Source organism: Lactuca sativa, chromosome 4 (assembly GCF_002870075.4).
Source record: "Lactuca sativa cultivar Salinas chromosome 4, Lsat_Salinas_v11, whole genome shotgun sequence".
Taxonomy (NCBI): Eukaryota; Viridiplantae; Streptophyta; class Magnoliopsida; order Asterales; family Asteraceae; genus Lactuca; species Lactuca sativa.
In genome coordinates, this window is record NC_056626.2 from 91,834,921 (window position 1) to 91,845,062 (window position 10,142).

Here is a 10,142-nt window from a genome sequence, read left to right on the forward strand (position 1 = left end):
CTTTCTAATTAAACATGCTTTGAATCCAAGACTTCTAATAACTATTTAGGCTAAATAACAACATTGAAACAGATCTAGAATCATACCTTTGAATTCCTTGTTGACCTTGTTGTCTTGGAGCTTCTAGAGTCACAAATGTCACTCCTCTAATGGCTTACAAACACCAATAGCAAGGAAGATGATTTAGGAGAGAGGAGAGGGGAGGAATTCGACCAGAGGTTCCTTACTTTAGGTTAAGTGTCGAATTCTATCAGCCATAGGGTCTATTTATACTTGTAGACTCCTTAAGGATTACAGATAAATCCCTATCAGATAATCTTCTCTTAAGGCTATCCAAATCCATTCCTAAGATAAGCCTTTGGACGATTTTAGCTATCCTATATCTTATAGAATTCGTCCATAGCATATCCAAATGGATTTACAGTCCAAAGTTTAACTATCAAACAATTGACAGTTTATACCCCTTTATTTAATTAATCTCTTTAAGTCACCAAATTAATTCTAATTAATTCTATGACTTGGATAAGTCTAGTAACTATACAAATACAATTCGGTTTGCAATCGTAGCTCTCAAAGACGCTGTCAAACTCTGATCTAATCAATCTTGTCCTTTAGATAAGGGATCGTACAGTCCTCTGTTAGGTATCATGCTGACAATCATATGGAATGGTTAGTCAAGCATTTAGGTTTCTCGATCTCTGATTTATTTGACATAGAACTTAATCGAACACATCAATTCAGTTCTGACCGGGTCCGGCACATAAGTCAAATCAAATCATCGAGCGGCCGAGATATCGCTTTTACCTTCTTAGATAAAAGTTACAGATAAACTTCGACTTATATGCATTTACTTATTCATTAACCAGCTATACACAACAATGCGTTTTATAACACCGAGTTACTGATGCGTTTTCGCATTATCAATGTACAACCAATTAACAAATAACAAACCATATATCTAGGTTTTAAGACTATATGATATTATCGTCTTGCGATCACCCTTTTATATCTTATTCCATAAGGTGATTCCAGCAAGCGCGGGTTTGTTCCAATGCTCAAAACTAGTCCATAAGCACTCATGAACGTTGCAGCAACCCTTTGCTATGTCTAATACCATTTAGACAATCTACACACCAATTCATGACAATCTTCATTCATATCTACTTCCAACATATGAACGATTGTGGACAATTTGAACAATTCTATTATTCCTAATAATTTCAATTATTCTAGAAGTCAAAACATGCAAAGTGAAACAATAGTTAAACAATTAACATAAGACAGTAACATTACTCATAAATAAAACTCTTTTATTTAATCATCAAATGTTAATTACATTTATCTATTACACGTTTCTAATACTATCTAATCTATGCTAATATCATCCTTCAGCCCAATACTCCTAGCATGCTGTAAGTGCTTAACCCTACTCAGTCCCTTCGTAAGCGGATCTGCTGGGTTATCTTCTGATGATATCCTCTTCACTACGAGATGTCCTTCTTCTACACGATGTCTAATGAAGTGATATTTTCTGTCGATATGTCTTGATCTACCATGATCCCTCGGTTCCTTGGTCAAGGCAACCGCACTTTCGTTATCACAGAAAATCTCCATGGGCTCCTTTATGGCAGGTACGACTCCAAGATCACCGATGAAGTTCTTTAGCCATATTGCCTCCTTCGACGCTTCGCTCGCTGCAATGTACTCTGATTCGCACGTTGAATCAGCTACGGTTTCCTTCTTGGAACTCTTCCATGTCACTGCTCCTCCATTTAGGGTAAAGACCCAGCCCGACTGCGAACGGTAATTGTCCCTGTCGGTCTGAAAACTGGCGTCACTATACCCTCGCACCTTCAAGTCATTACTCCCTCCGAGGACTAAGAACCATTCCTTCGTCCTCCGAAGGTACTTAAGGATATTCTTCACCGCAATCCAATGTGCTTTGCCAGGATTCCTTTGATATCTGCTAACCATGCTCAAAGCGAAGGCTACATCAGGGCGAGTACAAGTCATAGCGTACATGATTGAGCCAACTGCGGAAGCGTATGGTACTCGGCTCATTTCTGCTATCTCAGCTTCGGTACTCGGGCTTTGAGTCTTACTCAACTTGGCATTACTTTGTATTGGTAATTCTCCCTTCTTTGAGTTTTCCATACTAAAACGTTTTAGTACCTTCTCCAAGTAAGTGTTCTGACTAAGTCCAATTAGTCTCTTACTTCTTTCTCTCACTATCCTTATTCCCAAAATGTAAGAAGCCTCTCCGAGGTCCTTCATAGCGAAGCACTTCCCGAGCCAGGACTTAACTTCCTGCAGAGTCGGGATGTCGTTTCCTATGAGTAATATGTCATCGACATATAGAACGAGGAAGCTTACTATACTCCCACTAGCTTTGACATATACACAAGATTCGTCTTCGCTTCGTACAAATCCAAACTCTTTGACTTTCTCATCGAAGCAAAGATTCCATCTACGAGATGCTTGCTTAAGTCCATAAATGGACTTCTCAAGCTTACACACTCTATTCGGATGCTTCGGATCCACAAACCCCTCGGGCTGAGCCATGTAAACATCCTCAGCCAACTTCCATTAAGGAAAGCGGTCTTGACATCCATTTGCCAAATCTCATAATCATGAAATGCGGCAATAGCTAGCATCACTCTAATAGATTTAATCTGCGCAACTGGTGAGAAGGTCTCATCATAGTCAACTCCAGGAGTTTGAGTAAAGCCCTTCGCAACCAATCGCGCTTTATATGTGTGCACGTTTCCATCCACGTCGGTCTTCTTCTTGAAGATCCATTTGCACCCAACGGTCTTACGTCCGGGCACATAATCAACCAAATTCCAAACTTGGTTATCATACATGGATTGGATCTCGCTATCCATTGCCTCTTTCCATTTCGCAGACTCCAGGCCTGCCATGGCTTCATTATAGCTATTAGGTTCATCAAGATTTATTAGTGTACCATCACTAATATACATGTCCCCTTCGGTAGTAATATGAAGGCCATAAAACTGGGGATGAACTCTAACTCTATCGGAACGTCTAAGAGGTAAGGATTCGTCAATTGGTTCAACCGGAGTTTCCTCCTCGGGTTGAGTGCCAGCGGTAGAGGTTCCTTCATCTATCGACTCTTGAATCTCTTCAAGCTCGATTTGCCTCCCACTGTCTCCTTGGCTTATGAGTTCTCGCTCTCGGAAAACTCCTCTCCTCGCAACGAAGACCACATTGTCCTTCGGTCTATAGAAGAGATATCCAAAGGATGTCTGCGGGTAGCCGATGAAAATACATCTCTCACTTCGAGGTTCAAGCTTGTCGTGAGTATCTCGTCTTACGAAAGCCTCGCAACCCCAAACCTTGATATGTGCCAACGAGGGAGCTTTCCCTGTCCACATCTCGTGAGGTGTTTTGGCAACCTTCTTGGTAGGGACTCGGTTAAGGATATGGGCGGCAGTCTCTAAGGCATACCCCCAAAAAGAGATAGGTAGTGAAGCACGACTCATCATAGAGCGAACCATATCCAATAAGGTTCGATTACGCCTTTCTGCCACACCATTTAACTGCGGTGTCCTAGGAGGCGTCAATTGCGAAACTATTCCACACTCCTTGAGATAATCGTGGAATTCAAGACTTAGGTACTCTCCTCCTCGATCGGATCGAAGCATCTTGATTTTCCTGCCCAATTGATTCTCTACTTCATTCTTGAACTCTTTGAACTTTTCAAAGGTTTCTGACTTTTGCTTGATTAAGTAGATATACCCATATCTACTATAGTCCTCGGTAAAAGTCACGTAGAAGCGGTTCCCATCCTTCGTGGTTGATCTAAACGGTCCGCATACATCGGTATGTATTAGGTCCAATAGACCTTCGCCCCTTTCACATGTACTTGTGAAGGGTGATTTAGTCATCTTCCCCAGTAAACAAGACTCGCATGTGTCATCTTCCCTAAGGTCGAATGATTCCAACACTCCATCCTTTTGGAGTTGGGCTATGCGTTTCTTGTTGACATGTCCAAGACGACAATGCCACAAGGATGCTTTATCCATACTAGTGGAAGAATCAATATTCAAAACATCATTTCCTAAGTTATCAACAATCATAACAGTTTCATATATTCCATTACATGGTATAGCTTCAAAGTAAAAGACACCATTTAGATAAGCTAAAATAGAACCATTCTCATTATTAAAAGAAAATCTAAATCCTTGTCTATATAAACCATGAAATGAAATGATGTTTCTTGCCATTTCTGGCGAATAGCAACAATTGTTCAAATCTAAAACCAAACTATTCCTAAGCACTAAAGAATACACTCCAATCTTGGTTACAGGCGACGATCTTCTGTTCCCCATGATTAGATTGATCCTTCCTTGCTCCACATCCTTACTTCTTCTTAGTCCCTGCACATTAGAACAAATGTGATAACCACAACCGGTATCAAGGACCCAAGAAATAGCATGATTAGAATCGTTAGATTTAATTGCGTATATACCTGCGAAAGATGGCTTGATCTTTCCTTCTTTGATTGCTTGCAGGTACTCTGGGCAGCTTCTCTTCCAATGTCCTATCTTGTGGCAGTGGTGGCACTCTGCCTCCTTCGGGTTAGAACAGGGCTTAGCAGGATCAACTTTGGTCCCACTAGACGAGGCACCATCTCGGGCTTTCACCTTGCGATGGTTCTTCGATGAAGCTTTCCTCTTCTTTCCCTTTCCTTGACCAATAGCCAAGACAGGAGCAGCAGGTGGATTGGGAGTCAGTGCAGCAGACTTGTCTTTGAAGTTGCTCTCAGCAACCCTCAAGAGACCTTGGAGCTTGCTTAGGGTGACCTCCTCTTTGTTCATGTGGTAGGTCATCCTGAACTGGTTGTACATCGGAGGCAAAGAGTGAAGCACCATGTCGATCGCCAAGTCTTCCCCAAAGTCAACATTTAACTTGCGAAGGCGGTCGACATACCTTTGCATCTTTTGCAAGTGCACGGTAAGAGATTCTCCATGACCCATCTTCGCGGAAATCAAGTTAGTGAAAATCTCATACCGCTCTTGTCTCGCGTTTTGGTGGTACCTCTCCAATAAGTCTTGGTGCATCTCGTACGGGTACATATCCTCGTAGGACTTTTGGAATTCGGAGTTCATGGTAGCAATCATGATGCAATGTACCTTCGTTGCATCTCGCTCATGAGTTTCAAAAGCAGTGATTTCGGCCAGAGTAGCGATTTCGGTGTTGATTTTCTCGAGCTTCTCATCAAGGACATACTCCTTGTCCTCATAGCGAGAAATGGTGCGAATGTATCTTATCCATTCGCTAAAGTTGGTTCCATCGAAAGTGACCTTTTGGCAAAGGCTCATCAACGTGAAAGAACTAGCAGCAGCGTTGTTTGCGTTCGACATCTATAATTAGAAAAGGACAAAGATAGATTAGAATATGAATCCCTAATTATCACCCAATAAGAAAAATTAGGGCTAGGATCCAACAATGACATTTACATATTAGAAAAGGGATGCCGTAATCTAACATGCAAATAAATTGAAGGTAAGTGAATGACGATTCACTAATTCTCCATCACAAAAACCTAAACTATTAGTCCTAAGTGTTTTTGAGAATTCCTAGGTTCGGATGAGATTCATTGAAACTATTCAATGGCATGTTTAAATCTCGATATGCCCCTCTTGTTTGTGACTGGGATACCGATGATCACAAAGCGGGTGTGAATAACCATGCAAATTCACATGGTGCCTTCATTGTAACGATCACCTATTCGATGTGCCGGTAAACCACACACGCTCCATCGAACTATGATAAACAATGAATCACCCTTTGCCACCTTCACTTAGAACCAATTAGTGTGCCGGTAAACCACACACGCTCCACTAACTTCTTAGCAAGGTGCAAAGTGTAATTTCATGGGATTGCATCAATTCACTTTTCCTAAAGTAACTAAGATTGGGAAATTTTAAAATATGTGTAGTTACTTTATATTTCTTATTATACTTTTAATGAGAGGATGAGGTTGCCCTATCCTACCCGTTCGGCTAACGACCCTCCACCAATCAAGCAAGCGGTGGGTGTGAGTGTACACCCATTAAGCGCCATTTTATAGGCTGCAACCTTATACCCACCTTATAGATTGGCTTCGTGAATGAGGCCTACTAACGGTAAGACTAGCATTTAGTTATACATATATATATATTATACTAGTAATATCATATTAGTATAGGGTTGTATTTTAAACCTTTTAAAATCTAGGGTTTGAAATTTAAGTTGTCTAAATTAAACTTTTAATCACAAATATAAATTTCAAAACTTGAGGACAAGTTTTAAACATTTAAAACATGGAGGATCAAATAACAAATAATTCCAATTAACAATTAATATCCTAATTATCTATATTTGATTTATTCAAGATTTCTTTTAAGATAATTACCAAAATAATCAAAATAATTAATTAATTATCATATAAGGAAATCAAATATTTTATTATATGATAAATATCTTTAATTAGATCAAGATTGCAGTTATATTTATCAGAAAAAACGAATTAACATTGATCTAATTAGTTTATGGAAAGTTTAGATAAGATAATTACAAAGAAAACTCGAATCTGGCCATTCCTGACGCCTGGACTCGCCGAGTGCACAAGGGGACTCGCCGAGTCAGGCCTACTCGCCGAGTCAGGCCTACTCGCCGAGTCCACCTTGGAACTCGCCGAGTCCATGACTCAGAAACCTAAAATCGAATTTTGCAGGTTTGTTTCAGTTAATCAAGCAACAATTTAAAGAAAACCAAGCTAGGCTCTGATACCACTGATGGGTTTTAGCCATAAGAACTTTCCTATGTGCGCATGCAAAACCCTAATGCTCGGATCTAGGCTTTCTAATTAAACATGCTTTGAATCCAAGACTTCTAATAACTATTTAGGCTAAATAACAACATTGAAACAGATCTAGAATCATACCTTTGAATTCCTTGTTGACCTTGTTGTCTTGGAGCTTCTAGAGTCACAAATGTCACTCCTCTAATGGCTTACAAACACCAATAGCAAGGAAGATGATTTAGGAGAGAGGAGAGGTGAGGAATTCAACCAGAGGTTCCTTACTTTAGGTTAAGTGTCGAATTCTATCAGCCATAGGGTCTATTTATACTTGTAGACTCCTTAAGGATTACAGATAAGTCCCTATCAGATAATCTTCTCTTAAGGCTATCCAAATCCATTCCTAAGATAAGCCTTTGGACGATTTTAGCTATCCTATATCTTATAGAATTCGTCCATAGCATATCCAAATGGATTTACAGTCCAAAGTTTAACTATCAAACAATTGACAGTTTATACCCCTTTATTTAATTAATCTCTTTAAGTCACCAAATTAATTTTAATTAATTCTATGACTTATATTAATCAAATAACAATATATTATTCATTATATTATTCCCATAATATATTAATAATATTTACTCTCTCTTATTAAATCATCCTATCAAGTTGCTATGGTGAAGGCAACCCAAAAGGACCATGCACAACCGGATCAAATACTTGACTAATATAGTTACAGCCTTAGACACTATTCCAACAACAATAACATATAAAGCACATATTGGGCCTTTCCCACTGCATCAGACCGAAATCCGGACTAACTAGGGCCTTGCCCCCTGCATCGGACCAAAGTCCGGAAACTGCATCGGACCGAAGTCCGGACTAACTGGGGCCTTGCCCCCTGCATCGAACCGAAGTCCGGACTAACTGGGGCCTTGCCCCCTGCATCAGACCGAAGTCTGACTAACTGCATCGGACCGAAGTCCGGACTAACTAGCTGAACATGGCATAGCATAGTCATAACTACTAGCATAAACACATATACTGCATACTGCATCGGACCGAAGTCCGGAACACATAACACAAAAACATGCTTGAATCACAAATACATCAATCACACTGAACTACTGCATCGGACCAAAGTCTGGAAACTACTGCTAACTAGACAGGTCGACATTGTGCCGTAGACCCGTTCCTACTGGAAGGAAAACTCACCTGAACTGCTGAACTCGGCCGATAACCCTTCGGATGCTAACCGAAAACTTTTCGAAATGCTACTCCTCTAGTTCCCTAAGCAACCAATACCAATAACAACACTTAGACTAAACTGTCCTCCCGAGGTCAACTAAGTCAACTTTGGCCAAAGTCCTGGTCAAAGTCAACCTTCCTGATTGACTCTACTCGCCGAGTCCACCCGTCGACTCGTCGAGTTCTTATACTCAGAAAACTCCCATAACACGACTCAACTCGCCGAGTCGCCCCAGGACTCGTCGAGTTGAACGATCTTTGAATTCCGTCTTGACCAACTCACTGAGTCGCCAACCGACTCACAGATCCGAAGCTTAACCAAAAGAGGTTGTGGTTCTGCGACCTGACTCGCCGAGTCCAAGGCAATCTTCAACAGACTCGTCGAGTCCATGCACATGTTCATACAACTCGTCGAGTACACCCACGTGACTCGCCGAGTGTGTCGTCCCCATTTTTCACGGCCAGAAAAGACCGATTTTGTTTATGCTTTATAAAAATCAGAGTACTTCTTTTAATAAAAATGTTGCAGAATTTGTTCCCTGTAAAACATGATAAATACGTTATCAAATCATTTATGAAGAAATGTATTTTTATTCATTTTAAAACATTTGGGATGTCATTGTTAATACATATACATAAGCATAAACAGAACTTACATTCATTATCACTAGTGATCTGTATCTCCTTAATCTCTCAGTGTAATGTGACTTCATATCAACACCTATGATATAAATAAACTGAGTGGGCCAGGTTGGGAAACCTGGTGAGTACATAGGGTTTTCAACCCACAATAATATAATTATTATGTTTAATCGTCAAACAGTTAACCCAATTACCCATCCCCATTATCTTCTTTACTCTTAAGGGTCTACCCTAAGAATCAGCTACTCCTCGTTAATTCATTCCTAAGGATCATCCTAAGGAATCGGCACAAAATCCATCGTTTCCAGGGTTTACTCAATGGGCACTAAATCTATAGCTTCCAGGGTTTGCTCAACAGACACTAAATCCATAGCTGCCAGGGCTATTTCGTTTATCGACAGTATCCACCCGCAATACGTGTCAATGGGTTTTTAGAGTACACCCGTGAACACATTGTTCACAACACCTACAGGTTGCGAGCCTGCTAGTGTTCCACTGGATTGTCTAGAATAGTCTGTGGTTGTCATCCATACTTTGCTGAATGACGGGGCCATCATTTGGGAAAAAGGCTTCTCACATCGTCCACATCTCACCCTCAACTCACAGTCTATTTCACCTCTCAACTCATCATCCAACTTATACTTCATCTATTACATCTACCCATGTTTTACCCCAACATTATCGTAGATATAAAATACATATGCAGTTTAAATCATTTAAAACATGTATAAAATCGTTCATTTAGCATAGATAACAATTATACATATAATATTCACACATAGCACATAGTTTATATAAGATACTTCATATCTATGTGTAAGATGAAAGTAACTATGCACTCACCTGGTAAGGTGGTGAGTCGACACTCGGACAGCACTTCGTTACTCTTAAAATAATTATCCCTTGACGAAACCTAGTATCATTACCACTAGAGTTTAGTCTAACGTTAACTGCGACTAATTAATAGTCTAGCTATTATTACTATTATATAAGCGTTAGACAATACTTATATAACCCATAATAATAGCCCAAATACTCCTTATAAGGTCCTAATAACATTACTATATTGAAACATAAGATATACTAAAGATAGGTTAGGCGTATCTCACTTACAGCGGGTTTTCTCGAAAACCGGGCTTCGCTGGAGCAGCGTTCCCGAGCCGAAAGGCTCTTCTTTTGGGGCTTCGGGAGCCTCGGGGCTTCCTTCGGGTGCTAGGGGGTTTACCTAGGCTTTTAGGGGGGTTAAGGAGCTTAGAGAGAGAGTATAGAGAGAGAAAGAAGAGGGTTGAGGGGTGAGGAAATGAGGGAACCCGACACCTCTATTTATAGGGGTGCTGACTGATGGACTCGCCGAGTAGGAGGACCTACTCGCCGAGTTGTGGCATGTGGCAGCCTTCTGGTGGTGCCACGTGTCCAATTCTGGTGGTGCCACGTCACCCCTATC